The sequence below is a fragment of the Triturus cristatus genome, chromosome 6 (genome assembly GCF_964204655.1).
Source record: "Triturus cristatus chromosome 6, aTriCri1.1, whole genome shotgun sequence".
NCBI classification, from domain to species: Eukaryota; Metazoa; Chordata; class Amphibia; order Caudata; family Salamandridae; genus Triturus; species Triturus cristatus.
In genome coordinates, this window is record NC_140589.1 from 1,229,950,176 (window position 1) to 1,229,962,974 (window position 12,799).

Consider the following 12,799-nt stretch of genomic DNA (forward strand, 5'->3'; position numbering starts at 1 on the left):
TTGTGTTACAGATGTGGTAGTTCATTCCATAATGCAGATTATACTAGATGCCCGGCAATAGGGAAAGGTTGTAAGAAATGTGGACGTAAGGGCCACTTTGCAAATATGTGTAAGCAATCGTTCAAACAGAGAGTAGCCACTGTTGATGGTAATTCTAACATTTTTTCTCATGACACAGATCCTTTGTGCGTAGTCAGTACACCCATTCAGCAGGTGGATAAAATTTTAAGTGTGGATGACCCTGCTGACAATATTCTAAGTGTAGATGATCATATAGGTAGGAAGAATAGACCTAAAGCAGACTTTCTTATAAATGGGAAACCAGTGCAATTAATGGTAGACTGTGGGTCCATGTACACGATCATACCAAAAGACATATTTGATATGTCATGGGCAAATGTTAAGTTATTACCCAAGGATATTAATCCTGGCGGTTACCAAGGTGAAACAATAAATTTGTTGGGATACATGAACTCCACGATAGAATTTGAGGGTAGATCCATACAAGGAAAAGTATATGTTGCCACAGAGGGACCACCTATTTTAGGGTGGATGCACCAATATGATCTTTCGATCATAGTTAATCCCAGAGCTCCCACTCAGGTGATGGTGATTGACAACCCATCTCTAGGGAAAATTTTAGAAGAGGTGAAGGATGTATTCAGAGAGGAATTAGGCTGCTTTAAAGGTTATGTACATAAAATAATTCTGAAATCCAATGCCATTCCTGTTCAACACAAGGTGCGCAGGACACCCTTAGTGGCCAGGGAAGCAGTAAAGGATATGTTGAAAGATATGGTTTCTTCGGGGGTAATAGAACCTGTGGAGAGCTCCATGTGGGTTTCTCCGGTCGTCATCACTGAAAAATCAGACGGAAAATTTAGATTCTGCATTGACCTTAGGTCACTTAACCAAAATGTAGTCGTAGACACCTTTCCTCTACCGAACATCAATGAGTTGATTCTGGCTTTGAGTGGGGGTAAGTTTTTTTCGAAATTAGATCTAAAAAATGCGTATCACCAAATCAAGTTACATAATGAGTCCAAGTCACTCACTGCCTTTATCACCATGGATGGTATTTTTCAGTGTACTAGGATGCCATTTGGCCTTTGTTCGGCTGCCAGCATTTTTCAGAGAGTGATGAATGTACTGTTTAGGAGGTTAATAACATTGTCTTTTTTCAAGATGACATCCTTATTTTTGGGGACACTCTTGATCAACATAATCATACACTTAGAGAAGCCTTACTCAAAATAAGAGCCTCTGGTTTAACTCTCAGACGTGAGAAATGCAAAATCTTTGTGGATAAGGTTGACTACCTAGGGTATGAAATTTCGGACCAGGGAGTAAAACCCAAACAAAATTTGTTGGATGCCATTCGCTTGGCCCCTATTCCCTCTGATAAGGACAAGCTGAGGTCCTTCTTAGGACTTATAGAGTACTACTCAAAGTTCGTTAAGAATTTTTCGACAAAAACTGTTGCTATGAGATCCCTCTTAAAGAAGGGAGTCGCTTTTGTGTGGAGCACGTCTCATCAGACATGCTTTGAGGATGTTAAGAAAAGTATTTGTGAAGCAGGTATTCTCACTCCTTTTAACACCAAACGCCAATCAGTACTCACTGTAGATTCCAGTGCCACAGGTCTTGGAGCAGTTTTGGCTCAATTACATAATGGCCATGAGAAAACGGTGGCATTTGCATCCAGAACATTGACTGATTCTGAGAAAAATTATTCAGTGATAGAACGTGAAACTTTGGCGGCTGCCTGGGGGTGTGAATACTTTAGAACCTATTTATGGGGTTCCAGATTTACTCTCAAATCAGATCACAAACCTCTCATCAAGGTGCTGTTACCAGGGGGTACAAATAAGTGTTCGGCAAGGCTGGCTAGATTAGCCTCTTGCCTTCAAGAGTATTGCTATGATGTGGTTTACATTCAAGGTTGGAGAAATGTACAAGCCGACTGCTTATCGAGATTATCTCTTGATTGGGAGACGGTTGATAAAACTGCTGTTTTAAAGAGACAAAGTGAAGGGGCTGTAGCATCAGTACAAGATGTATTGAGTGTGGTTGAATCTCAAGCCATTACAAAGGCAGATTGGATAAGGGAAATGTCATCAGACAATTCTATGTTAGAACAAAAACGCTTGATTCTCTTAGGTGGTAGAAGAGAGAGCTCAGTCTCTCACTCCACTAGACCTTATGTAAAGATCCTGGATGAGTTGTCTGTATGTGGGGATGTAGTAATCATGCGAGGGGAATTGTTTATTCCACCTGTGGCGTTAAGACATAACCTAATCCGCTTGGCTCACGAAGGGCATCTGGGCCAAACAAGAACAAAAAAAAGATTGAGAGTGAATTGGTGGTGGCCCGGTATGGACTCAGATGTAGATTCTGTAGTTGCCCACTGTGAAGTTTGTAAGGAGAGTGACAAACGTTTGAAAGTGGGTGTCCAAGCCTCCATAGGACACATAACAGATCCAGGTCAACCATGGCATAGCATTTGCTTAGACTTTATTGGACCCATGAACGAATTAAAGGAGAGTTTACGTTTTGGTTTAGTAGTGGTTGATGTCCATTCGAAGTGGTTGATAGTTAAGTTCCTGAAAGATATCACCACATCAACCACTATCAACGTTTTAAAGGAAATATGCAGGGAGGAAGGTATACCCTCAATTTTGATAACGGACAATGGTACTCAGTTGACGTCCGATAAGATGCAGAAATTTTTGGGGTCCTTTGGCATCAAACATGTTCGCACCTCTCTCTATAATCCGCAAGGCAATGGAATGGTTGAGAGGGCGAACCGTCTTGTTAAAGGTACCAATCAGATGGCCTTGTCTAGCGGAAATGGAGTTGATTGGTTAGTGTCTGAAATGCTGTGGGTGTATCGCTCGAGTGCGCATGGAGTGACAGGCAAGACACCGTTTGAATTGATGCGTGGTAGACTTCCCAACACCAAATTGGTTCCCACATGGTTTAAAGAGATTGTGTTGAAGGATTCCGCACCCGGTTCATCCTCTTCTTCTCAACATGCGGGGTGCACGGAGAAGAAATCTGAGAAACATATTTCCTCTGGTGATTTGGTAAAGACCAGGTGCTCGGTCTTCAAAGTTTTTAGGTCCTTACAAGGTCAAACACACCTTACCTTATGGTGTGGTTTTGGACAATGGAGACAAGTGGAATTATAGACGTGTGGCACTGTACCAGAAGGGTAGCGGTAGTGGCAATGTCAAGAAGGAAGGAAGGTCAAGTCACTGATTGTAGCAACACTTTCCTATGTCTGACCCTGATTTGTTGAGCAGTTCTCTTGACAGTGGTTCCACTCATGTGGGAAGACAAGGGGGTGGTGATGCCTCTGTCTCTTTGGATGGGGCTGAATCAATAGTTCCGGTTGCAAGAGAAGTGAGGCATGTGAGAGGTCGCCATCCTCCAGGTTATTTGAGAGATTACATATGTGACTGATGATTCATAGTTTAGGTTTGATTGAGTGTATCTTTGAGTTCTTCTCCAAAGTGTTAAGTAATTGTTGCATTACTTGTAGCATGTAATAAAAAAAATATATATATCTGAATGTTATGTACTCCTTTCATTCTTTCTCTCATACTTCTTTCATTCTTTCTTTTATCTATTTCCAATCTTCACATTCTTACTTTCAGTTATCTTTTTCAGTTTTTGTTTTCATCTATTTGTGTAAGAGAAGAGGATGTGTTGTAATCTTCTCCTAGGCATGTTATGTTAAGGAACCTCCCAGTGTGGAGTGTGGAGCGCTGTGTTCAGTGCATTCCACGTTCGACCCAGGAGTGGTAGATTCTGAGCTAGGCAGTTGATAACTGGCTGGCCAAGGGGGAGCTTCGCTTTCCATGCAGGATAACTTAACTCAATAAAGAATTGCTGTTTCTCTTACCTGAGTCCATCTGGTGTTTGGAGAAGACCGTTCTTAACAGTGTCACAGTGCTTTACAACACGCACACATTATACAGAGACAATGGATCATACAAGTATGTAAATCAGTATACAGGGAATGTCACATAAGCCAATGAGGATTACAAGGTGTTTAAATCACATGTCATCTATACTGATGGGCAGTATATTTTAAGCGGGTTTGGTCTGGAGAAGCACAAACTAAGGATTTAAAGTATACCTCATTGGTTGGGGGTTGGCTTTACTAATAAAAATGTTAATCTGCCCAAACAAACTCTTTTTAGCAACATTAGAATAATGAAAGACTGGGGAAGTTCTAACTATATCGCAAAACAAACAAAAAAAGTGAAGTTACAACTATACCATTCAGGTTTTTATGCAGCTCTTTGTTAACAGCTCATAGGGCACTGTTTTACGTTAGGATTGTAACTTCTGAACTGCAAGTAACACAAGAATCTATGTGACAAAGGCAGTAAACCATTGAGCTATTCACATAAAATACAGTTTATCTGCATTTCAAAACTACCAAACGATTGCTCTCCAGCAGGATCATTAATCACCAGTTATCTGGACATTTTTATTTTTGTCTTGCATTCATGACTATGATAAAAACGATTTAAATGAAGCATATATAGTATGTGCCTTGCTGGGCCTTTGCAGATTTTAAAAATAAGAACAAATAGTCACACATTTTCTATCCTAATCGGTTCATAGAACTCTGCCTCACAGCCCGATCTGATAAGCAGCTGCAGGGGTCAGGAAAGGTGAATCAGGATAAACAAACTTCCTTTTCCCAGAAAAGGAAATATCTACGCAGCAAGTGCCAAAGAAAGATTTTGTGCCCTTCGCCATGCCCCTAATTGTACCTGCACGACAGCCTACCTTTCTAAAAGCAGATGCGTGATTAGGGGTGCCTGTGATAAAGAGCCCAGCCCAATCATGCAACTCGCAGAACAGGAAGAAAAACAACTTTCGGAGGAACGTTTTAAATTAAAGTGGCCATTTTCTATTGGCCTTCAAGCCATCACTGCGAATGCCAAGGCTTATATTTATAAATATAATCAGTTTTGGGTGGGCCAGGCTCATGTTTTGGTGGGACTGCCCACCCGCTAGAACTAGACCTGAAAATAATGCGTAGATATATATGTTCCCAAGCCCACGCTGCTCCCAGGCTTCCCCCAAAGCCCTACTGGGGAGGAAAGGTCTGGGAGAATGCCACAGGCGGCTTGGGTACTATCCGTGCATCCCTCTTCCTTGTCCCTAGACAGGGAACAAAGAAAACAAGCATTGGCATAGCCAATAGGTCTCGCCTTTGGGACCTTATAAGTGTTTAGCCATGCAACAGTTGCATAACTAAATACTTATAAGGTCCCAAAAGCAAGACCTATTGGCTATGCAAAGCGGCCTGAAAGTGAAAGTAATCGCGGTCAAGCGCGGCGCGCGCACATGCACTGTAGCTCTAGGCTGGCCTGGTAGCACTTTTTGGAGCCCTCTCAATAAGTCTCACCAGACCATGCGATGGGTCAGGCGAGACCTAAAAACAGGACGTTTTGAGGGAATGCTATCATTGTATACTCCCAGGTGAGAGTGGGTCATTTAATTTTTGTTATGTATAGCAAGTTGGGAGATGTGTTATGCATACATGCCAACAAACCCGATGCGGGCGATTCCGGATTCTTGAAGTAAAAATTACTTTTATTTTAACTGTCTCCTGCCTAAAATGTCTTCCTTGCTTCCCCTTCAATAGAAGTCAATGAGGAAAATATATTCCCCCGATGTTTTTTCCAAATCTCTCTCTTTCCTATTCTAAAGTGGTGGTGTTATACCTTTAAGGCATGGTGTGGAATTCCCTCATAATTCACTATTCTGTTGTTTACTCCTTAAGTGAAGATTCAATGCTAGCGGGCAAACTGGAGATCACGGTGAGGCAGACTGCTACCAATGAACTTACAATGACTTTCTCTCCAGTGTCAGGGGTATTCCTTCACAACAGGTTCCTTCAGCATTCCCGTTTCTTTTCCTATCTCTGAGGTAAGATTTATCTCACATGTTATGACCAAGACGAGGGGCGTGAAGTAATGGCTGACAATTTCTGGTACAGAGAAGGCTGCTGCATAGCCGATTAATTGCAAGAGGGGTTCCTCCCTATGGCAGTCACACTGTTAGTACATTCCTCTTGCCATTGGAGACAAATATTCTGCTGGATATCAATTTGTTATAGTACCACATTGTCAGCAAGATTTATTTCTACGCCGAACGTCAATATTAGCGAGAAAACAACAACATGTCACATACAAGTATACTTCAAAAATATAATTCTCACACATGAGCAACCTGAAAACTAAGCACTAAGCCTGTGTACCATCATCCTAATTTGTATGAAAACGGAATACAATAATTTTAATAACCATGATTAATTGTAAACGTTACCAAGTCATAAGGGACGTTCTGGATCTCTGGACTCAACTCCCTAATCCGAAGTTAAATCTTTACGTTTATGGGGTTCCCTGCTGCGAAGTGCAAAACCTAAAGGACGAGCGAACCAATCGGAATGGTACTTTACAGCGACAGGCATGCTATGGGCGGTGCTAGTAGGGAGACGTGAACCATATTCCAGTATTAATCTTGCAATTGGTCAGAAAACAAGGACTTGTTCCGGGAAGGGTGGCTTATCAGCACCGGAAGTAATGATTTCATTCACCCGGAAAAGACCGCCCCAGTATTACGGGCCGTCCGTTCCACCGAGAGAGGTGTTTACATACATAATTCTTAGACGCTTTGGAAACTCTGGTGCGGGTGACGAGCCGAATAACTAACCAGGGGACAGCACAGGGGGGCTGCGTCTTCCAGCGGATAGAAGAGACAAGACAGAGCACGGCATGTGCTCTGCACTTTTCGTGTCGCACAGGCAGGCGAGACACTGGCAGTATAGGTGAGCGGCTGCAGTGGCTGTCAATCTCTGGTGAGGCACAACACAAGTCAAAGGGCGAGCCATTATCAGCTAGCAGGTGACAGTAAAGTGGCTGGATCAGTGTCTGGTTGTGTATGTTCCTAGTCGCTTTTTCAGGCCACAGAGTAAAAGTAAAACCAGGATACGATAGTGGACGGCGAGAACCCCGTAAGCAGTACTGTGACAGGGCAGGTTAGTCGTGGGGACCATACATGCCAACAGCCCAGGATTTTTGATGTAGGAAGGCCATGAAGATGAATGGGCAGCAGTAGGGTGTATATGTAGGTGGTTACCATGGCGCACGTAAACCCCAACGCCCATGGTAGAATTAGGTCAGTTGAGATCACATGGTTTGTGTTCAATGTGAATTGTCTGGTGTGACAGCAGGGCGATACAATGAAGAGAAACGTCAATTGTTTTTCTTTAATTTGCTGATTACAGAATGGACAATATAAGCGCACATGTATATGAGATCAGATATAGTTTTCTTCATTTGAATGATGCCGAGATTTAGGTAGACTGATTCCCTACCAAGCGTCAAATATGTAAATGTCACTGTACTGTTATATAATAAAGCTGTTAGATTGTATTATGCACGAGCCTGTAAAAACGCCCATAAAGAAGAATTAAAAAAAAAATGAATGGACAGCAGCCCCCCAAAAATACAGCAAAGCGTTTGAAGAATCTAATATTTTAGGTGCTGTCCAATTTTGAGAATTTTAATTCAATAAACAATTCAAAGAGCTACAGACTTACCTTTCCCCTTTGCAATAATTGCTACATCAGGGCTCTGGCGAAGGGTACTCTTTGTGATAACTAAGATGCAGAAGGAATAGATCATGCTACTGGCTGCACCAGGGCTCTGGTAACGATTACTCTTTGTGATAACTAAGATGCAGAAGGAATAGATTATGCTACTGGTCATATGCAGCAGCAGAAACATTCCCGATGCCACACAGGATCCCATTACTGCTTTGCATTTTTTTTAATCTATGGCAGTTCAGCACTTTGCAAAGCAGTGAAGTTTAAAAATGTGATGCAGTAAGACCCGTTTCAATTTTGTATACCCATACCTAATACTACATTACACAGTTTGCTGTTGTTTATCTTTTTTGTCTACGTACATATTCACTGAACAAACCACATGTATGTGTTGGCTCAAATGCAAAAGATCGCAGAAATTTGCCAGTTATGCATTCAACACAAACCATAATGTGCGTCGCCCACCATGTTCAAAACATCAATTTGCCAACAGAACAAAAAGAAAGAAACATTTTTCAAGACCACAAGATGAGTGGTGGCATGAGTTATGTGTGTTCTGTGCATTGTTCATCATAACTAGGGCTCCTGGTTTTATGGTATTTTTTTTTCCATTTCCGTCTGTATTTATCCATATTTATTTTTGGAGCATTTTTCAGTATTTATCCACATTTATTTTTGCAGCAGGCAAAAGACGACGCTACAGCTAGTATTTATCCACATTTATTTAAATTGACAATGCACACATGCGCTCGGTTGTTATTAGTCAACACTAAACATTCATCTGAAAACTTTGCCATTTGCAGAATGTCCCAAATATGCTCAAAAGTGCTATAACAAGACATTTGTCTCAGAGCCTTGCAGTTTCTGTCATCGGCAGAGTGCCACATCCTCTCCCCCACTGAACACCATACTGCCCCACTGAGAAAAACTCGCACTGCCTTCAGCTACAACTCAATTGTGCCCGCTATAAACACCTGGAAGCAATTCAATTCAAATTATGCACTAGACTACAGTAATATGCTGCCTGAAAAAAAGTAACAACATACTGGAAAAAAGCAAACACTCATAGGGAATACAACTTAAAGCTTTTACACTCATTATTCAGAAATCAATTAGTGTTTTTGCTTGAAAAGCTAACAACATGAAAAGAAAAGTCTTGGATGAAGTGAATGGCAGGTGGAGGGTGAAATTTCGAGAGGCCCCAGCACAGTGTTCGATGAGTGTGAATGGTGGATGGAGGTTGAGATGAGAAGAGTCACTGGTACGGTTATGTTATGTTAGGAAAACTTATACAGCGCACGGTTACCCTGAGGTGTCCTGGCGCTTGCTGCAGTCCTCCCGACTTAAGGTTACGGCCAAAAGATGTTTAAAACAGCCATGTTTTCAACGCCTTCCTGAATGCCAATAAATCCTTAGACTTTCTCAAACAGAAAGGGAGCTCGTTTCAAGCCTTGGCTGCCCCAGTGGAAAAGCTTCTGCCTCCCCATCTAACTCTTTTTATCGGCGGTACTACTGCTAATTTTGCTCCTGACGAGCGTAAAGATCTTCTGGGCACATACCACTGAAATTGTTGTTTCAGATGGACTGGACCTGTGCCCTGAAGAGCTCGGAAGACTAAACAGAGTGTTTTAAAGGGGACTCGTATTTTTACAGGCAGCCAATGAAATTTTTTAATTGCTCTCGAAATTAATGCAAATTTCGAGTTTCCAGTAAGCAGTCTGGCTGTCTAATGGGCATGAATAGAGGTGGGAGTGCAATAACAAGACGCACAAGATATTATGAGAGATGCAAGTCCAATTTTGGATGGATATGAATTATGGGTGGAGAGTGAAATAACAGGAGGGGGGGACGCTTGAGGGCGCACAGCAAGATGGCCACAATGCTGTGAGGATCTGCATGACCAAGTCACTATCCGCCTAATATCTGCTGCATCCATCGATCCGAACACCTGCTGGGGGACGAGGTGACATTCTACTTGATTGCTGAGCCCGTACATGCTATTTGTGGACCTGCAGGATTCCTCCATCTGGCTGAGTGACCAGAGCGCGCTTCGACGCTGGGCTGCGGAAAATGGCGGCCGCCAGACTGCGGTAGGCCTCTCTGCCGTGTGAGGCCTTCACGCGCCGTTTCCTGCAAAGCTCCCCTTGCCCATCTAGGGGCCGAGACCTGCGGCGTCCGCTGTGTGAGCGGCTGCATGGATTGACCCTGACGTTGGCGAGACTGTGAGCTACTCCCCGTGTCTGCTGCCGGTGGAGGGCTGGCCCGTTGGTGTGCGGTGGCAGGCTGTAGTGCCCGGGAGAAGACCAGACGGCGGACCTTGGTGGCTGCGGAGATCAAACCGGGAGGTGCTGCAACGACTGCCGGAATCCCTGCGTGCCCGTCGGTGCTGGTGGTGGTAAGTGGGGTCGGGGCCCCGCAGAGGCCTGGGTGGCGGAAGCGGGGTCAGGCCTTGTGTCGGGTCGAGCCCTGCAAGCCGCGGCTGGCGTGCGCCTTGCCTAGGCGTGGTGACCGCGGGGGAAACTATTGAGGCGCCTGTTGTGCGAAGGCCGATCAAAGTCCCCTGGCATCTGCTTTTGGTAGCGGGAGTGGAGCACCTGTGAGGTCGTGTGCGCATTGCGGCCCCCGCGCCTCCTTGGCACATCAATGGTTTTAGGCCGCGAATCCCCGGCCTAGAATAGGTGGGCATCGGCCCGAGTGGCAGAGGTTACTGCGTGGGAGCTGTTTGTTGACTGGCCTCCTGAGTGGTGGTTATTAAACGGTACCTTTATAGCCTGGAGCGCGCTGCCACTCACCTGATCTGCCTGAAGAAATTGCCGTAAGAGTAAGGCAATAAAACATGTCGGCTTACTGGCTTCCTGTCTGTTAAAATACAGCACTTTTTATCTTTGAATTGACCCATGAGCTAAGAATAAAATTATGGTGGCCATGGTTCTTTATCAATTTTAATTCAGGACTATGGTGTGTGATGTTCACATATTTTCACCTTTTTTGATTTTGTGATTTTTTTTCTGGTTGAGTTACCCAGTTTTCTTTGAGCAAGGTGGCAACCTATGATGAGAAACGTGGCAGTACTGGTGATGATCTAACCAGTGTCAGCCCGCTATGGTGTTGCGCACGTGAGGTGCTACCTTGCTCTGCACATTTTTTCTCACTGATATTCACGGTGTGGGTTGTACATCCCTGTGATTAAACTGTTTTTTCACATATTGATTTTTCTGAACATAGGGACTGCTACATTGGTCTTGGATTCTTGCAAATTTTTATAAATCAGTACAGACTCTGGTAAATTGGGAATCCACCTCACAAGTCTAGATAGTTGGGGTGGTTCTGAAGAGGTTAATTTGATATCTCTCAATTCCTTCTTTACATAGTGTTCAAAGTAGTCCTGTACTAAATAGATTGGGTCTTTTTTGTTGGAAAACTGCCGCACACAATACCTGGCCTGCTTAGACAGCTTTGTTGGAACTTATTCGTGTACCTGGGGCCTCTACTTCCCGCCTCCTCAACTGCCCACCGCTTGGCACTTATACGCCCTGAGGTTTACTGGGTCGACTGGCACTAACAGCTTCGCGCTATAGTGGGACTGTTGGTTTTGACTGTACATCAAACTCACCCTTGGCTTTACCCTTTTCGACTTTCATATACTATATTTGTGGTGTTACTCATGAACTATGGGCGGAATGATAAATCTCAGTCGCGCCTTACCTTTGAACCGTGTACGACCCCTAAGATCCCGCAAAAAGCCGCTTCTGATTCTGAGGCTGATGCCCACGCGGATTGCCCCCCAACGCTAGAATCCACGTTGATGGCTATGCAACGCACTTTGCAATCTATTGAGGGTACGATGGCTGCTGTGAACCATCGACTAGACCACATGTCATCTCAACTTGAGACACAAAATGCACGCGTGGGGGAGGTGGAGTATAGGGTTTCGGCGACTGAAGATGGCCTGAGCACTGTCACAGATAAAACACTAAATATGGAGAAAGTTTTAGCTCTTATCCAAGCAAAGAATGAGGACTTAGAAGCGCGGTCCCAGCGCAATAACCTCCATATTACTGGGTTACCAGAGTCGACAAATGTGGGCAAGATGGAGACTTATTTTGAGCGTCTTATCTCGGACATCTTTGGTACAGAGCAATTATCCAGCATGTTCATAGTGGAGCGTGCTCACCGCTCCTTAGCTGCTCGGCCGGTCCCGGGGGCCCCTCCTCGCCCTGTAATAGCCAGAATCTTAAACTATAGGGATCGGGACACTATATTGCGACTGGCTAGAGAGAAAGGTACTATTGTCCATCACGGCAACACATTGGCCATATTCCCTGATTTTACAGTTGCCATCCAGGCGGCTAGGCGAGAGTTTGGCACTGTGAAACAGTTTCTGCGGAATGAGGGGGTCCCCTACACCATGTTGTATCCGGCCCGGCTTCGTATAGGTGCTGCCATTGACGGCAAGATTTTTTCCTCCCCGAAGGCCGCCATGGAAAACGCAAAACACCTGAAACGTAAGAAACGAGACTCTACAGCTGCACCGGAGGAAGACGAGTAGAGAGGCACTATGTTAACTGCTTAGAGTTCAATTACACTTTGGGCCTTTTGCTTCCTGTTTGGAGATGCTATACCTTTATTGTCCAACTGGTTTTATGCTCATTGTCTACCTTCACCTGCGGTGATTCTCTTGTGTAACGTTATGCTCACCATGATAGTCCTCATCTAACTAGCCCTGCAGCTTCCTTTTTCTTATGTTGGATTTGCCGCTTTAATGCTAATTGTTGGCTGTGCGAGCTCTTTATACTGGTTCTACCCATTTTGTACACCTCTCTAGGTTCTTTATACCGAAGTGTCTATCATTGCTGGCATTACTTGGGTCACTACAAGTTCAGCTCCAGTATGGTGATTGAATATTGCTTATTGTATGCATTGCTCCTCTATTATTTCGGCTCGGTTGACTCCTACTCTGTAGGGGGCTCGCGTCTCTGTGCTCCCCGCAAATGGGTGTAGCCCAAATCTGTTTTGTCGCTTTGGGATGGTTGGGGGAGTTGGATAGGGTACTGGGATGGCTTCGGCATGATTGGGTTGCTGAAGTGGGTGGGTGGTTGGGAGTGTTTGGGGTGGGGAAGGCAGAATGTTTTTGGAACTTTTCTGGACATACAGTATGTGAGA

The 12,799-nt window shown here is 44.2% G+C and overlaps 2 protein-coding genes across 5 annotated transcripts in view; one reads left to right on the plus strand and one right to left on the minus strand.

Moving 5' to 3' along the window:
* GTF2H5 (general transcription factor IIH subunit 5) overlaps nt 1-6,491 on the minus strand; it is a 74,904-nt gene extending 68,413 nt beyond the window's left edge. The window contains exon 1 of the mRNA XM_085612161.1: nt 6,355-6,491. The gene's annotated coding sequence lies outside the window, so the exon portion shown is untranslated. The remainder of the gene's footprint in view (nt 1-6,354) is intronic.
* Nucleotides 5,486-12,799, plus strand: part of SERAC1 (serine active site containing 1) — a 401,166-nt gene continuing 393,852 nt past the window's right edge. Inside the window, exon 1 of one of the 4 annotated variants that reach the window (XM_085612157.1) lies at nt 5,486-5,505. The gene's annotated coding sequence lies outside the window, so the exon portion shown is untranslated. Of the gene's footprint in view, nt 5,506-6,601; nt 6,887-6,908; nt 6,933-12,799 lie in introns of those variants that run through there. The other 3 variants (XM_085612159.1, XM_085612160.1, XM_085612158.1) reach the window with 3 other exon arrangements.